At 33.2% G+C, this 11,446-nt stretch overlaps 1 protein-coding gene across 1 annotated transcript in view; it reads right to left on the reverse strand.

Moving 5' to 3' along the window:
- Positions 1-10,799, reverse strand: part of ec (ubiquitin specific peptidase echinus) — a 167,146-nt gene extending 156,347 nt beyond the window's left edge. Inside the window, exon 1 of the mRNA XM_074122801.1 lies at positions 10,314-10,799. The gene's annotated coding sequence lies outside the window, so the exon portion shown is untranslated. The remainder of the gene's footprint in view (positions 1-10,313) is intronic.
- Positions 10,800-11,446: the final 647 nt, after the last annotated feature.

Genomic DNA, 11,446 nt, shown 5'->3' on the forward strand with positions numbered 1-11,446 from the left:
TAAAAACAAAAAAGTTTCATCCGTATTAGAGCAAAATCGATTAATGTTTTTAGAGGTCGCTACTATCGATCAAACAATTTTCGTTTTGCTTTTTTTTTATATATAGAAAAAAATCTTAATTAAATGTTTTGTATCTTCTAAAATTATTAGCAAAACATTTAATTGTACAAAGATTTTTTAAATATAATCTGCTATAAAGGACAATGCAGTTGGAATCATTTTGATGGCCTTTTTACTTTCAAAGTTATGAGTAATTAAAGAAGCTGTATTTAAAAAAAAAATATTAAGAAAAATATACATTTTTGAAAAATTTCGATTAATTAACGTTAAAATCAATTCACTTTTTTAATGTATTTCGTACAGAATTTAAAAAACAAATAATTTTGGTTAGTGAAACGTCTAAATTAGGGAATATTTTGCATTTATTGTTATAATTTGAAATTGATTGATTGGTAGTAAATCAACACCCTAACGTACATACAGGTGACTTTTACATAATCCATTGATCTCAAAACTGGGTCTTTTCCTCAAAATAAATAAATAATAAAACCCAAAAAATCTGGGAATTATTGGAACATATCTTGTTTTAGAGGATAGATTTTCATATCAAATTACAACTTTACTCTTTCTCATTTTTGTCTTACAAATCACAAGATCTTTGAAACTTTTTAAAAATTATTATTATTAATTAATACGCAATTTAGAGAAAAATGACGCGTTCGTAAATCAGTAAACTCCTTGCACAATTAAAAATTCTCAACTATATCCTCTGATAAAAGAGAAATAAGCTTCGAGTTCCCGTTGTACAGGAGCAATTCGTACCAGAACTCCAGGTGTGGAAGCTAAAGATTCTATAGAACAATCTGGAAAGGTAGTTAGTTGTAGAAACTATAACTGGTAGAAGTGTATAGTTATAGTTCGCTAATAATGCTAACGCTCTTAGTTAATGTTTAGGCACGTACAAATAATAGTATAGCACGGCCCAAACAAACCTTCGACTGCTCTATGTAGGAACAAATATATTTGTCGAACAGTATTTGTGCTTGTGACCCTATTTACACCAATATTGCTGTGTGAACATTGGCTGGAAAAACAACATGAAAAATGACCTTTGGGCTAAAGGTTATTGGTTAAATATGGGTATGTGAGGAAAAGTTATGTTTTCAAATATTTCAGCAATTAGTGGCTAGGCACGTACGGAAGTAATAAACTGTTTTTGGAATTTCCATGAGAACTAAAAACTTCTACAGACCATGGATTAGGGAAAGTGGAGAATAAACTCCCTGGTCAAAACTGGACACGTGGGAAATTCTGTTGCCAATCTGAGGGCTTCTTAATATTAGTGCTTGTGTCACAGTGTCACAGTCCAATAGGCCGCAAAACCCTTGGAAAAAATCTGATCTGGACACTCATCCTTAATATAGGGTCATTCCAATTATCTTGAACATAACGGGAACATCTGAAGAACTCGAAGAAAGTAATAACTCCTTCAGCTGTTGTGCAAAGGAAAGGGAAGAAGAGTTTGCGTAACCGCCTGTCTCTGCATATCGATTTATTCACTTTCAATCTCCAGTGAACGTACATTACTACAATTACTACAGAATTACGTTCAACTCAGCCTCTTACTGTAGCTAGAGCAATAGCGTTTGGCAATCATTTTTGCTAGTTTCTATATGTCATGAAGTCATCTTGGACTTTTCTCCAACTTTTGTGGTCACTCAAATAGAATATCAGCTGGGGAAGGGATTAAATAGCGAAATGGTCCAGATTAACGTTGTGGATTGTGATTTTATTAATGGGTATTTTCTCATGGTACTTACTGCTGTAAGATGCAGGTTCAGGGAATGCGAAGAGAAAAGTTGATCCACTGCTCACCACAACTTACAATCTAGCGCTCGAATACTCAATTAGAGTAAATCGTACCCAGGAAAATGGTACAATTTATGGCCAGGATGTCTCGAACATTTTGCTTACAAGAAGTCCTGTGATATCGGCTCACTCAAGAGCAGCGCTAGCAGGAGTCTTTTTTTTAAGAATCTGAAAGGGTGGCAATTAGAAGGAAATGATGAGAAGATGTTGTACTTGAGAATAACAAGAAGTTGCAGAAGAATTGGAGAAAAAATTTGCGTTTTAGACTCCACGAATTTAAGACAGTCAGCGAGTTCAAATATTTAGGAGTTTTTGTCACAGAAAATGAAAGAGATTAAAGCCAGAAAGGATATCGGCAACAAGCACTATTTGGCTCTTCTGAAACAGCTGAAGATTAGTGGCCTGCCAGACAGAGCGAAGGTACTTATTTATAAAATAAATCATAAAACCTGAGGTCACTTAAGAGAGGAACTGAGAGAATGCTAAAAATATGATGAAGGAAGGGTGTTCAGAACAACGTATGTTTCTTTCTGGGTGCTACAATGGGTGCTGCAGAATAAGAGAGCACGCTGAGCACCTTCAATAAAAGTAATAGAGCTTACTAAATGAGCACTAGTGGTATGCAGTATGTACAGAAACAGATAGAGAGCACTATTTTTGTAAAAAAAAGAGTAAAAAGCCGAAAAATAGATTCAGTAAGTGGAACACTGTTTGTAATTTCCTGTTTAGCTGTTTCTAAGTTATAAGAACTTCCGAGGACAGACTGTCAGACATTAATTCGCACAGATTAATTTGTTTAAATGACTTTTTTTTCATTCTAAGGCGACCCTTAAAACTTGGATTTCTGGAGGAAAAACTGAAGATAGAAAAAAAGGCGGTTATGGGCAGTCTCGCGAAAACGGTGTATTAAGATAGAACTTGAGGGCGTTACCGTAAATAGGTTTCAAACCAGAACTTGGTATTTATTTACCTATTTGTTTTTAAGCAGACTGAAACTAGGAATTTACAGAGAATGTCAAATAAAAATGTGACGAATGACAAAGAAAGCTGTCGAGCTATAGCAAGAAGGGACATCTAATCCCACCATAGACTGCCAGATGAACAAAGGACCTCTTTCTGTGTCCTCTACCTGGCGGAGCCCCCCCACCACGAGTACACCACCTTTTCAAAAACTTAATACCACCCACTCTTCCATCTCATCTCAACTCTACAGCACACTGGCTACTTTTTACTACAACCATGCTCCGGTGCCTCAATGTTTTTTTTTAATGCAAAATTTATGCATTCACCAAGAGAAATTGCATTTTATTTATTCATTTTTTGGTTTTCTCTTCTACTTCCGTTAAATTGCTTTTTGGGGTGCAGAGTAAATATTACTTTCCCATTCATACTGCCTTAGAATTAAAACAGTAATATGACTCTACAATAAATACGACTCTTTTACAGTCATTTTCTTGAAAATTAGAATTAACACAAAACAAAAGTCAGTTAACTTCAATATTGGGTACATGGTTACTGTAATACGAGAAATTTTTGTATAAGAAGCGTGACATCACAGTTCCTCACTACAGACAATATTCTCTGAGGAAGTTTTTAGCTTTGGACAAAAAAATGAATGTTAGGCAGCTGCTTCGAGTATTACCACGAAACTATATACATATTCTAATTTTTGAGACCAAGAATGAGTTAAAAAAAATAAGCTAGTGCCCTTTTTTTTGAGGCGGGCTTTACGTCTAAACTACCCAATTAGGTGTCTCGGACGGGAAACCAAGAATGAATGAAAAAAGTGTTAAATTAATTCTGGATTTGTACAGAATAAGATTTACGAAAGAACATAAGCTTATTATCTTAAGTAACAATCTCTGGAAGATAAGAACTATAAATGTAGTTTAAGATGCAGATAAGGAAAAAAAGGTAATTCTGCCAACACTACGCTCTATTCAGCATGAAATGATATAATACGATGAACTATTATACTTTACAGAGTCCGGAGAAAAACATAACTAGTAAAGTTTGCATGACAGCATTAAGAAATGTCAAATCAAATCCTTGTTTACTTTACTTCAGAGAAACTAATGTCTAACCAACCATATCTCTCGCTGTAGATCAGTTTAATAGAAAATAAAAGATAGCAAAATTTATTTCCGCTCTATCAAATCAAAAAGGTAATAAAAAGTCACGCTATCCCCCCATCGGCGAGATCTGAAGAGAAGAAGGTACAACCATTCACGGTGACCCGATATCTGTCGGCTGAAGACGCCATTACTGATCTTTCACAAACTAACTTCAATAATCCTACTATTTTGGGTAGCAGAGAATTATAAATTCAATCTCTACCCAATTTTTTGTAATTTTATTAACATTCATCTCCCCCAAATTCTATGATAATCCTGATCGATTATAGATCGATTCCAAAAAAAAGCGTAAGTTATAGCTGCTACAATTCCTACCGGAAATAAAGTATACTATAACAATCTACAGAGTCTCCAGTTTGCAGATGAAATTATTCAAAAAATATCAGACAAACAAACAAATACTTTTTTCAAACGCCAAATTTTAAAAAATATTTTAATTATTCACCCCTTCAGCATGTCCTAAAACGAATTTTCCTTTTTCAAAAAAGTCTAATCTGCATTGTTGCAAAAATGCACTTATACCAAGTAAAGTTTTTTCGTACCTCCAGTTGTTGCATTTAAATTTACAAAATCAGAATATTTCCAAGTCATTTAACTGTCTTTTAGAATGTACAAGACAAAGGACTGTGTACATTTTACGTTCGGAACTTGTAAGCGGGGAACCCTTTTAACGCCCGCCTATTGCCTACGTCAGCCTAGCCTTTTAGAGGCGCCGACTGCAAATCTTGTAAGTATTGCGGTACACGGTTCGGTTCCAAGTCTTAGCCTTAGATTTCACTTCCGAATTAATAATCTCGAGATGATTAACATCATCTGATTCTTTTGTTGGACGTAAAGCCTGCCTACAAAAAAAAAAAAAAAATAGGCATTATTTTGCCTAATTTACTTCACAAAGTTGAATGCCTTGAGCCACAAAAAAAGACTCCTGGTGATTTAATATGAGCACTAATCACTTACAGTCCGGCAAAAAAATTAATGTCTATTATAAAAAGTAAAAGATGAAAGTAACATGGACCGAAATGAGATTCAAAGAAAATAATGACGTTGAACGGTAAATGTACTCGTAAGTGAAGCTAGCTGAACGTCTAAAAGCCCATTACAAATTCGTCTAGACAAATTTTCACATTTTGTTGCCAATGTGAACGGTACAACGCAATTAGAGGCCCAGTAATCGCAAAGTGTAATTAGTTCCACGAGTAGAACATTCTTACAATCCTGAGTAGTAATGTTTCTCATTGGGTGAAAGGCACTCTCCTAATTAGATAGAAATAATAATCTCAAAACAGAATTACCTACAAAAATGCATTAGTTCGTGAACATAAAACGTTTAAATTGCTTATGTATCTGGGTAAGTTTACAGAAATGATCTTAAGTATGAAATTCTAGCCCAAAAAATACGTATTAGCAGAGCCAGAATTAGTTAGAATCGTCATCGCTGATAACTAATGGCACTACTAATCACTGCTAATGGAATAAATCTCAATTTTTCCTTTCTCTTCTAGCTTCTGGAAAAGGGTCAAGCGACCCCAGAGGATCTATTTTAGCACTTTCACTCCACTCGACTGGCAGCATTTTATCGCTGAGAATATCCGCTTTAAGATTCCCCTTAAGTTAGATAAGTGGTTTTTAGAAGATTGGGGGGGGGGGGGGAAATTTCCTGTATACGCGAAGTTGTAAGCTCTAAAATGTTTCGCTTAAGAGGATGCCCAAAATAAACGTTTCGTGTTGAAGTCGATAAAACGGAAGTACTGTGGATGCCTTTTTGTAATTTGTGCGTCAACATCTGAAGCGAGCAGAGCTTTTTTTTTCAGTGCACTGTTGGGCCTCCGGAAGTGTTCTCTCGTTACAGACAACACTTGTCAATCACCGGACAGTGAACTGTAAAGAAGCTCCTAGAAAGAGAAATTCTAAGGGCTAGCTGCTGGATTCGAACTTGGGATCTCTCCCTTGGGATGTTGTTCAGTAAAATATTTAATTTCGAAAACTGTTAACCAAAAATTCTAAAAAAAAACTGTCAGTACACCGGAAATGAGTGTCTAAAAAAATGCTTTTTTGCGTGTTTCGTAACTTTTTAAACAGCTGCCAAAGATTTATTCGGATAAACAAAGTGCATTATGAAACTTCCACAGAGAACAGAGGGTAGTTCTCAGGGGGAGCTATGACGTCACCTTTCCTTCTATAGTAATATTTTACTACAATAAATGCACAGTAAAAAAAAATTATTTTCTTTCGTGTTCAACATACTGAACAAATACAAAAATATTTAAATCAAACTTCTTTTAGAATCGAATTTATTTCAGTTCGCCTTGAATTCAATGACACAAATTGTGTTTTAGAGAGTGTTCAGTACAGATATTTTTGAATTGTTTAATCGAAAAATGAATAATACTTATCGCGAATTTGGAGTAGATAACTTCTAAACAGAACAAGGTGCGTACCTATAACCCAGCAGTTATTCTATTTGCATTTTTATCTTGGCAAGATAACGATAATTTTTTTATGAATTAAAGTATGATTGATTTACAAATCTTTCTGCACTTTCAGTAACAAATTGTTTTTTGAATAATTTTTTGTTTTGTTTTGTTTGTTAAACTGGCTCCCTGTTTAACAGCTGTTTTGGAATAAGTGTATCTATAAATTTTCCTTCCAGTTCATTAATAATTTGGATTGTAATAAGCTGTTAGAATGGATGCCACCAAATAAGTGTTAGGCATAAACATTTTGTATCCATTTTATCCAAATTTTTTTGCATAATAATCGTATTTTCCTCGCAATCACTAAATACTAGTCCTATTTTAGTTTCTAAATTTAGTGGAGAATTTAAAATTTTCAATCACTGCTTTGTGCAATACTCATAAGTACCTAAAAAGATTTTTTTGGCAAAATTTCTGTTTAATAAAGATTAGTTTATAAGATGAACTGTAATTTTGTGATTTCTCCACTAAAGCGAACAGACAAAAAAAAAAACTAACTTAACAGGTTACTGTGGTCTAGACAGATTGCTTGCATACTCCGGTGAAAGATCTCTTACATCTCCTTGTATCTCTGATATAACCAGGAGGAATCCAGGCCAGCATATTAGACGATGACCTAAATACCACAGGAGGAGTTCTCCCCCAAACGCGGCCCCATTGTATTCTAACACTCTTATTTCTTACTCAAATAATAACTGCTATTTTTTTTAAAAAAATTTGGATCCACATTTAAATTTTATTTTATTACAATAAACTAAGTTATATTTATTATTATTTTTAGACATAACGTCACATTTTTACTCTTTTTTTTACTGTATAAGGGTATTGTAAGTATTGTGATCGTATCCAAAATTAATTCTTACCCAGAAATATCCTTCTTTTTGAGGCTTTTTGTGCCCAAAATAGTGATCTTTACAATTTGGGCTGTGTTTGTGTCAATTTTAGGATAAAATGGGTAAGCTCGAAGTGTCACTTTACTGAGTAGATTCTGCTTTTTTTGGGGTGTCCTTTTCAACTGACATACTAATTGCATATACATAGACCTATTATAACCTTTTCTTTAAACATTTTCCAAGAAAATTTAAACGAGGGCAATTTTGGGTAAAGGGGAGAGGGACTTCTCACTAAAATGCAATTTCCGGCCTCGTCATTACAAAAACAGGAAACTCAAGTATTGAATCAGATCAGCTGAACGGAAGTAGCGTTTTATTTGAGCGTGTTACTCATTTTTTTGCGTTCTTTTTCCCCGCCAAAAATGGTCCAATGATTTCTTTAGTTAAGAAATTTATCCTACATTTAGTATTATTTTATTTAATTGCTACATTTTTCTCGATAATTTGTGAGAATGTAAAGCCCTCTAAAATGCTACTTTAAATATTTTACGTTTCAAATACCTGTATGATATTTTTTGTTTATAAAGTGCTTAACCAAAATTACGTGTAGGAAGAATTTTCGTAAATACCTGATTTTCAACATTCGTGTTTTCTGTAACTTTCTTAGCTTTTGGGTAGACATTTATTTGATCGTGGACCAAAAGTGTGTTACGGGCCTATCAGTTTGTGTTTTTCTACGTTTTCTCAGAGAATATAGCGTGATTCTGCAATAGTTGTGATGTCACCTTTTTGCCAAAAGTAATATGAACTTTTATACAAATTGAAGTCAACTATATAATAATAAAGTTTTGTATTGATAAAAATGTTGGACAGTTTTTTTTACAAATAATTAAACAATACGTATAATTCTATTTAAAAGTAAATGAGTAACGTATTAAGTATGCAGTGCATGGTGCTGTCATTGATAAAAACTTGACATAAAACAGAGGCTCTCCATTAATTATAAACATCTGATAATACTAATAATGAATGTATAAATTAAAATAACGAAAACTTAACTCCATATTTGTATTTTTTGATCTAAATTTTTTTAAAATAATAAGTTGATTAAAAAAAAGTAAACAAATAATATTTATACAGAGAGAAAAAAAGAATTAGTGTACCAAGTTCACGGAAAGGAAGTAAACAAAAAGGAAGAAGCAGGTAGGCCAACCTAAAGCCAGTCACACACCAGTGCCGGATGGATAGGGACACAACCGTTAGACAAGCCGAATCCAGACATAAGATTTCCTGTTACTAAAGACTATCTTTACTTGAATACACGCGCGCACAGTCTTCCAAAAAAAATAGTCTTGCATACGCGTAATGTCTTTTTTTAACAGAACTATTGCCTTGACTGTAATTACAATTTAACTGCGAAGGTGCAGCATATTTTATCTATTAACATAATTTAAGCCTAGTTCTATCAATTAAGATAGATGGGCTAGTGTAAAATCCTAGCCCTAGGACTGGCATAAAAGTTCATTGATGAAGATGGACCTGCCGAAAGCGGTATGGTAATAACGATCGGTGGCTAATTAATTAATTAATTGTTCTAGGGCTCACTGAAGGACATTGAAGCATATGCAACTGCATGAGATGATGGCCAGTGTCGGTGTTGCCAGGATGATGAGGAAATCGCTTTGCACGTAACGGCAGACTCTTCACTGTGTAGGGCGTCTCGAAATCAGTGAATGACTTTTCAAAGGTGAAAAACTTTAGCATATAAAGTATTCTCAGGAGCTCAGCCTTAAGCTCTTAATAAAGATAGAAATGAAGGATGTACTCTCACTCAAGAAGACCACAATGGACCCCTAAGAAATCTAACACAATCCCACCTATACTATTGTAAGGTAATATTTCCTTTGTTTCCCACATCGTTTTTGCCCAATTATGTTACAAATACCGAAATCTCCAGAGTAAATATGAAGCTCCTCCTTCTAATTCGCATCTGGTAGACTTGCAGCCTCCTGTAGACTCAATTAGCGGACTCATTTAACTTTGGACTGGAAAGAGGACTTTAAAAACCATTCCAAAAGCCAATCGCAGTTGACTCTAAAATTTTACTTATAGATTAGTTTTAAATTTAAATTTTACTTTATCTTAGTAAATCTAGATAAATATTTTATTAGTAAAATCAAAAGCCGTAAGTTTAGAACCATCTGTTTCCGATTTAGAGAAGTTCCGGTTTTTTATTTAATCAATTCAATCTTTTAACAACTATAAACAATGTAAAAGAATCGTTTTCAGTGGGCGCATTGATTAAAAACAAAGTGATTCCAAATCAATTCCCATTCATAAACATTGATGGCCAATAAATGGAAATAACTGAGATTTTTTTTTTTTTTTTATCTTTAAGCATATGAATGGTCTTTTTCAATGGTGTTTTCTTGCCATCAAAATCACTGTCCTGCACCTGAACAGAGACTTACAAAAAGTAAAAGAGAAAAACTCTAATAATAAGAAGGCTGAACCCTCGCGCCAAAGGATATTTTGCGCGGGAAATCCAGAGCCCAGTTACACAAGCTATTTTTCACTAATCCCTTCCCCAGAACGTCGTTCTTATCAATAAAAATGAGAATTGCTGAACAATAAAAAGTCAAAACTTGAATCAGCAAAATAGTTTACCCACATAAAAGTTATTTAGCTGATATGAATGTCTGGTTAGTAAAAATATGTCCAGTATACAAAATTATATTTATTTTATTATTTTGTAACATATATCAAGAAGGCAGTAATGAATATCGCACCGTAAATTACTTAACTTACATTAAATTGAAAAAATTGATCATTTTAACGTAATTTAATTGATGATACCATGAATTGCATACATTTTATCAAGATGACAAGTAAAGTTTTGGCTAAAAATTTGTCAATGCCAAATTAATACAAAAAAATACACTTCATAACTAGATACCCTACATGCATTCATATTTGATAAAAAAAAAACATTATCTTCTTACCTTAACAATAAGTCAAATTTATCCAATGATATTTATTTCTATTAAAAAATAAATAAAAATGAAAATAACACTGAATTTAACAGTAACAAAAACTACACATAATTGTTAGGTTATTCTTTTTTTTTTTTAAATAACACTTTTCAAAAATTACAATATTCAAAATTTTTGTTAATGTAAAACACTCACTGAAAACAACTCTTTAAAGAGCAATAAATGAAGTGATTAATGTAACAACACATCGATGTTACAATAATATTTTATTGTAAACAAAAACAACAAAAAACTTGAGTGATAAGACGGCGGCAATATATTGTAAACTAACATGCAGTACACTCTGGTAGGCGTGCAGTAACGTTTTAAAGTAGTGGAAACGAGATTCTCTGAGAAGCTTTACTGCGCCTTTCAAAAGTGGTAGGAGTGGGGGAGCCAGCAATATACAGCATTGCCAACCTTCCTTGAATAGAACTTAAATAAAAACTTGCTTCGCTATATTACTGTTTTTATTTTAATCTATGTTTATTAAACATTTTTTTTTTGGTCTATTATTAATATTTTTAAGTCAAGTAATTCAAACCTTAAGGCTTATTTATATTTTATAGTTTTTATAGAAGCCTATAGATACTCTAAAATGTCGTTTTAAAGGAAAACTTATCGCTGAGTAGTTCCCTTAATAGAATTTTCTTGCGTGATACTTCGATGTTTCGAGTCAATTTAACTTTAGGATTATTACAATGATAGGGCCCTCCTCAGTGCTTTAAAGAAACTATTTTCATCTTTCTTTCACCTTCCGGTGAACAATTATCAAATTGTGCTTCACCGGAAATACTGGAGAGATGCTAAGCAAGGTAATGTACGTTTTCTATTGAGGATTTTTTTTTATTTTTAAATACAAAAAACAATGGAATGTGCTTTGCCAACTAATGGATCTTTTAAGTAATAACAATTAAGAATTAACTTAATTCAAGTTGTTTTAAACACTAAGTAGCAATTATTACTGGCTCAGTGAGGCAGTAGGGAAAGTTTAAATTTTCCCTTTCTTTTTTTTTCTACTTTCTCTCAGAAAAAGTCGTTAGAGAATGCTCTCTCTCTCTCTCTCTCTCTCTCGTTAAAACGAAAATCTCGAAAACGGGAGA

The sequence above is a fragment of the Rhodnius prolixus genome, unplaced genomic scaffold (assembly GCF_049639745.1).
Source record: "Rhodnius prolixus isolate KJV_2025 unplaced genomic scaffold, Rpr scaffold_8, whole genome shotgun sequence".
NCBI classification, from domain to species: domain Eukaryota; kingdom Metazoa; phylum Arthropoda; class Insecta; order Hemiptera; family Reduviidae; genus Rhodnius; species Rhodnius prolixus.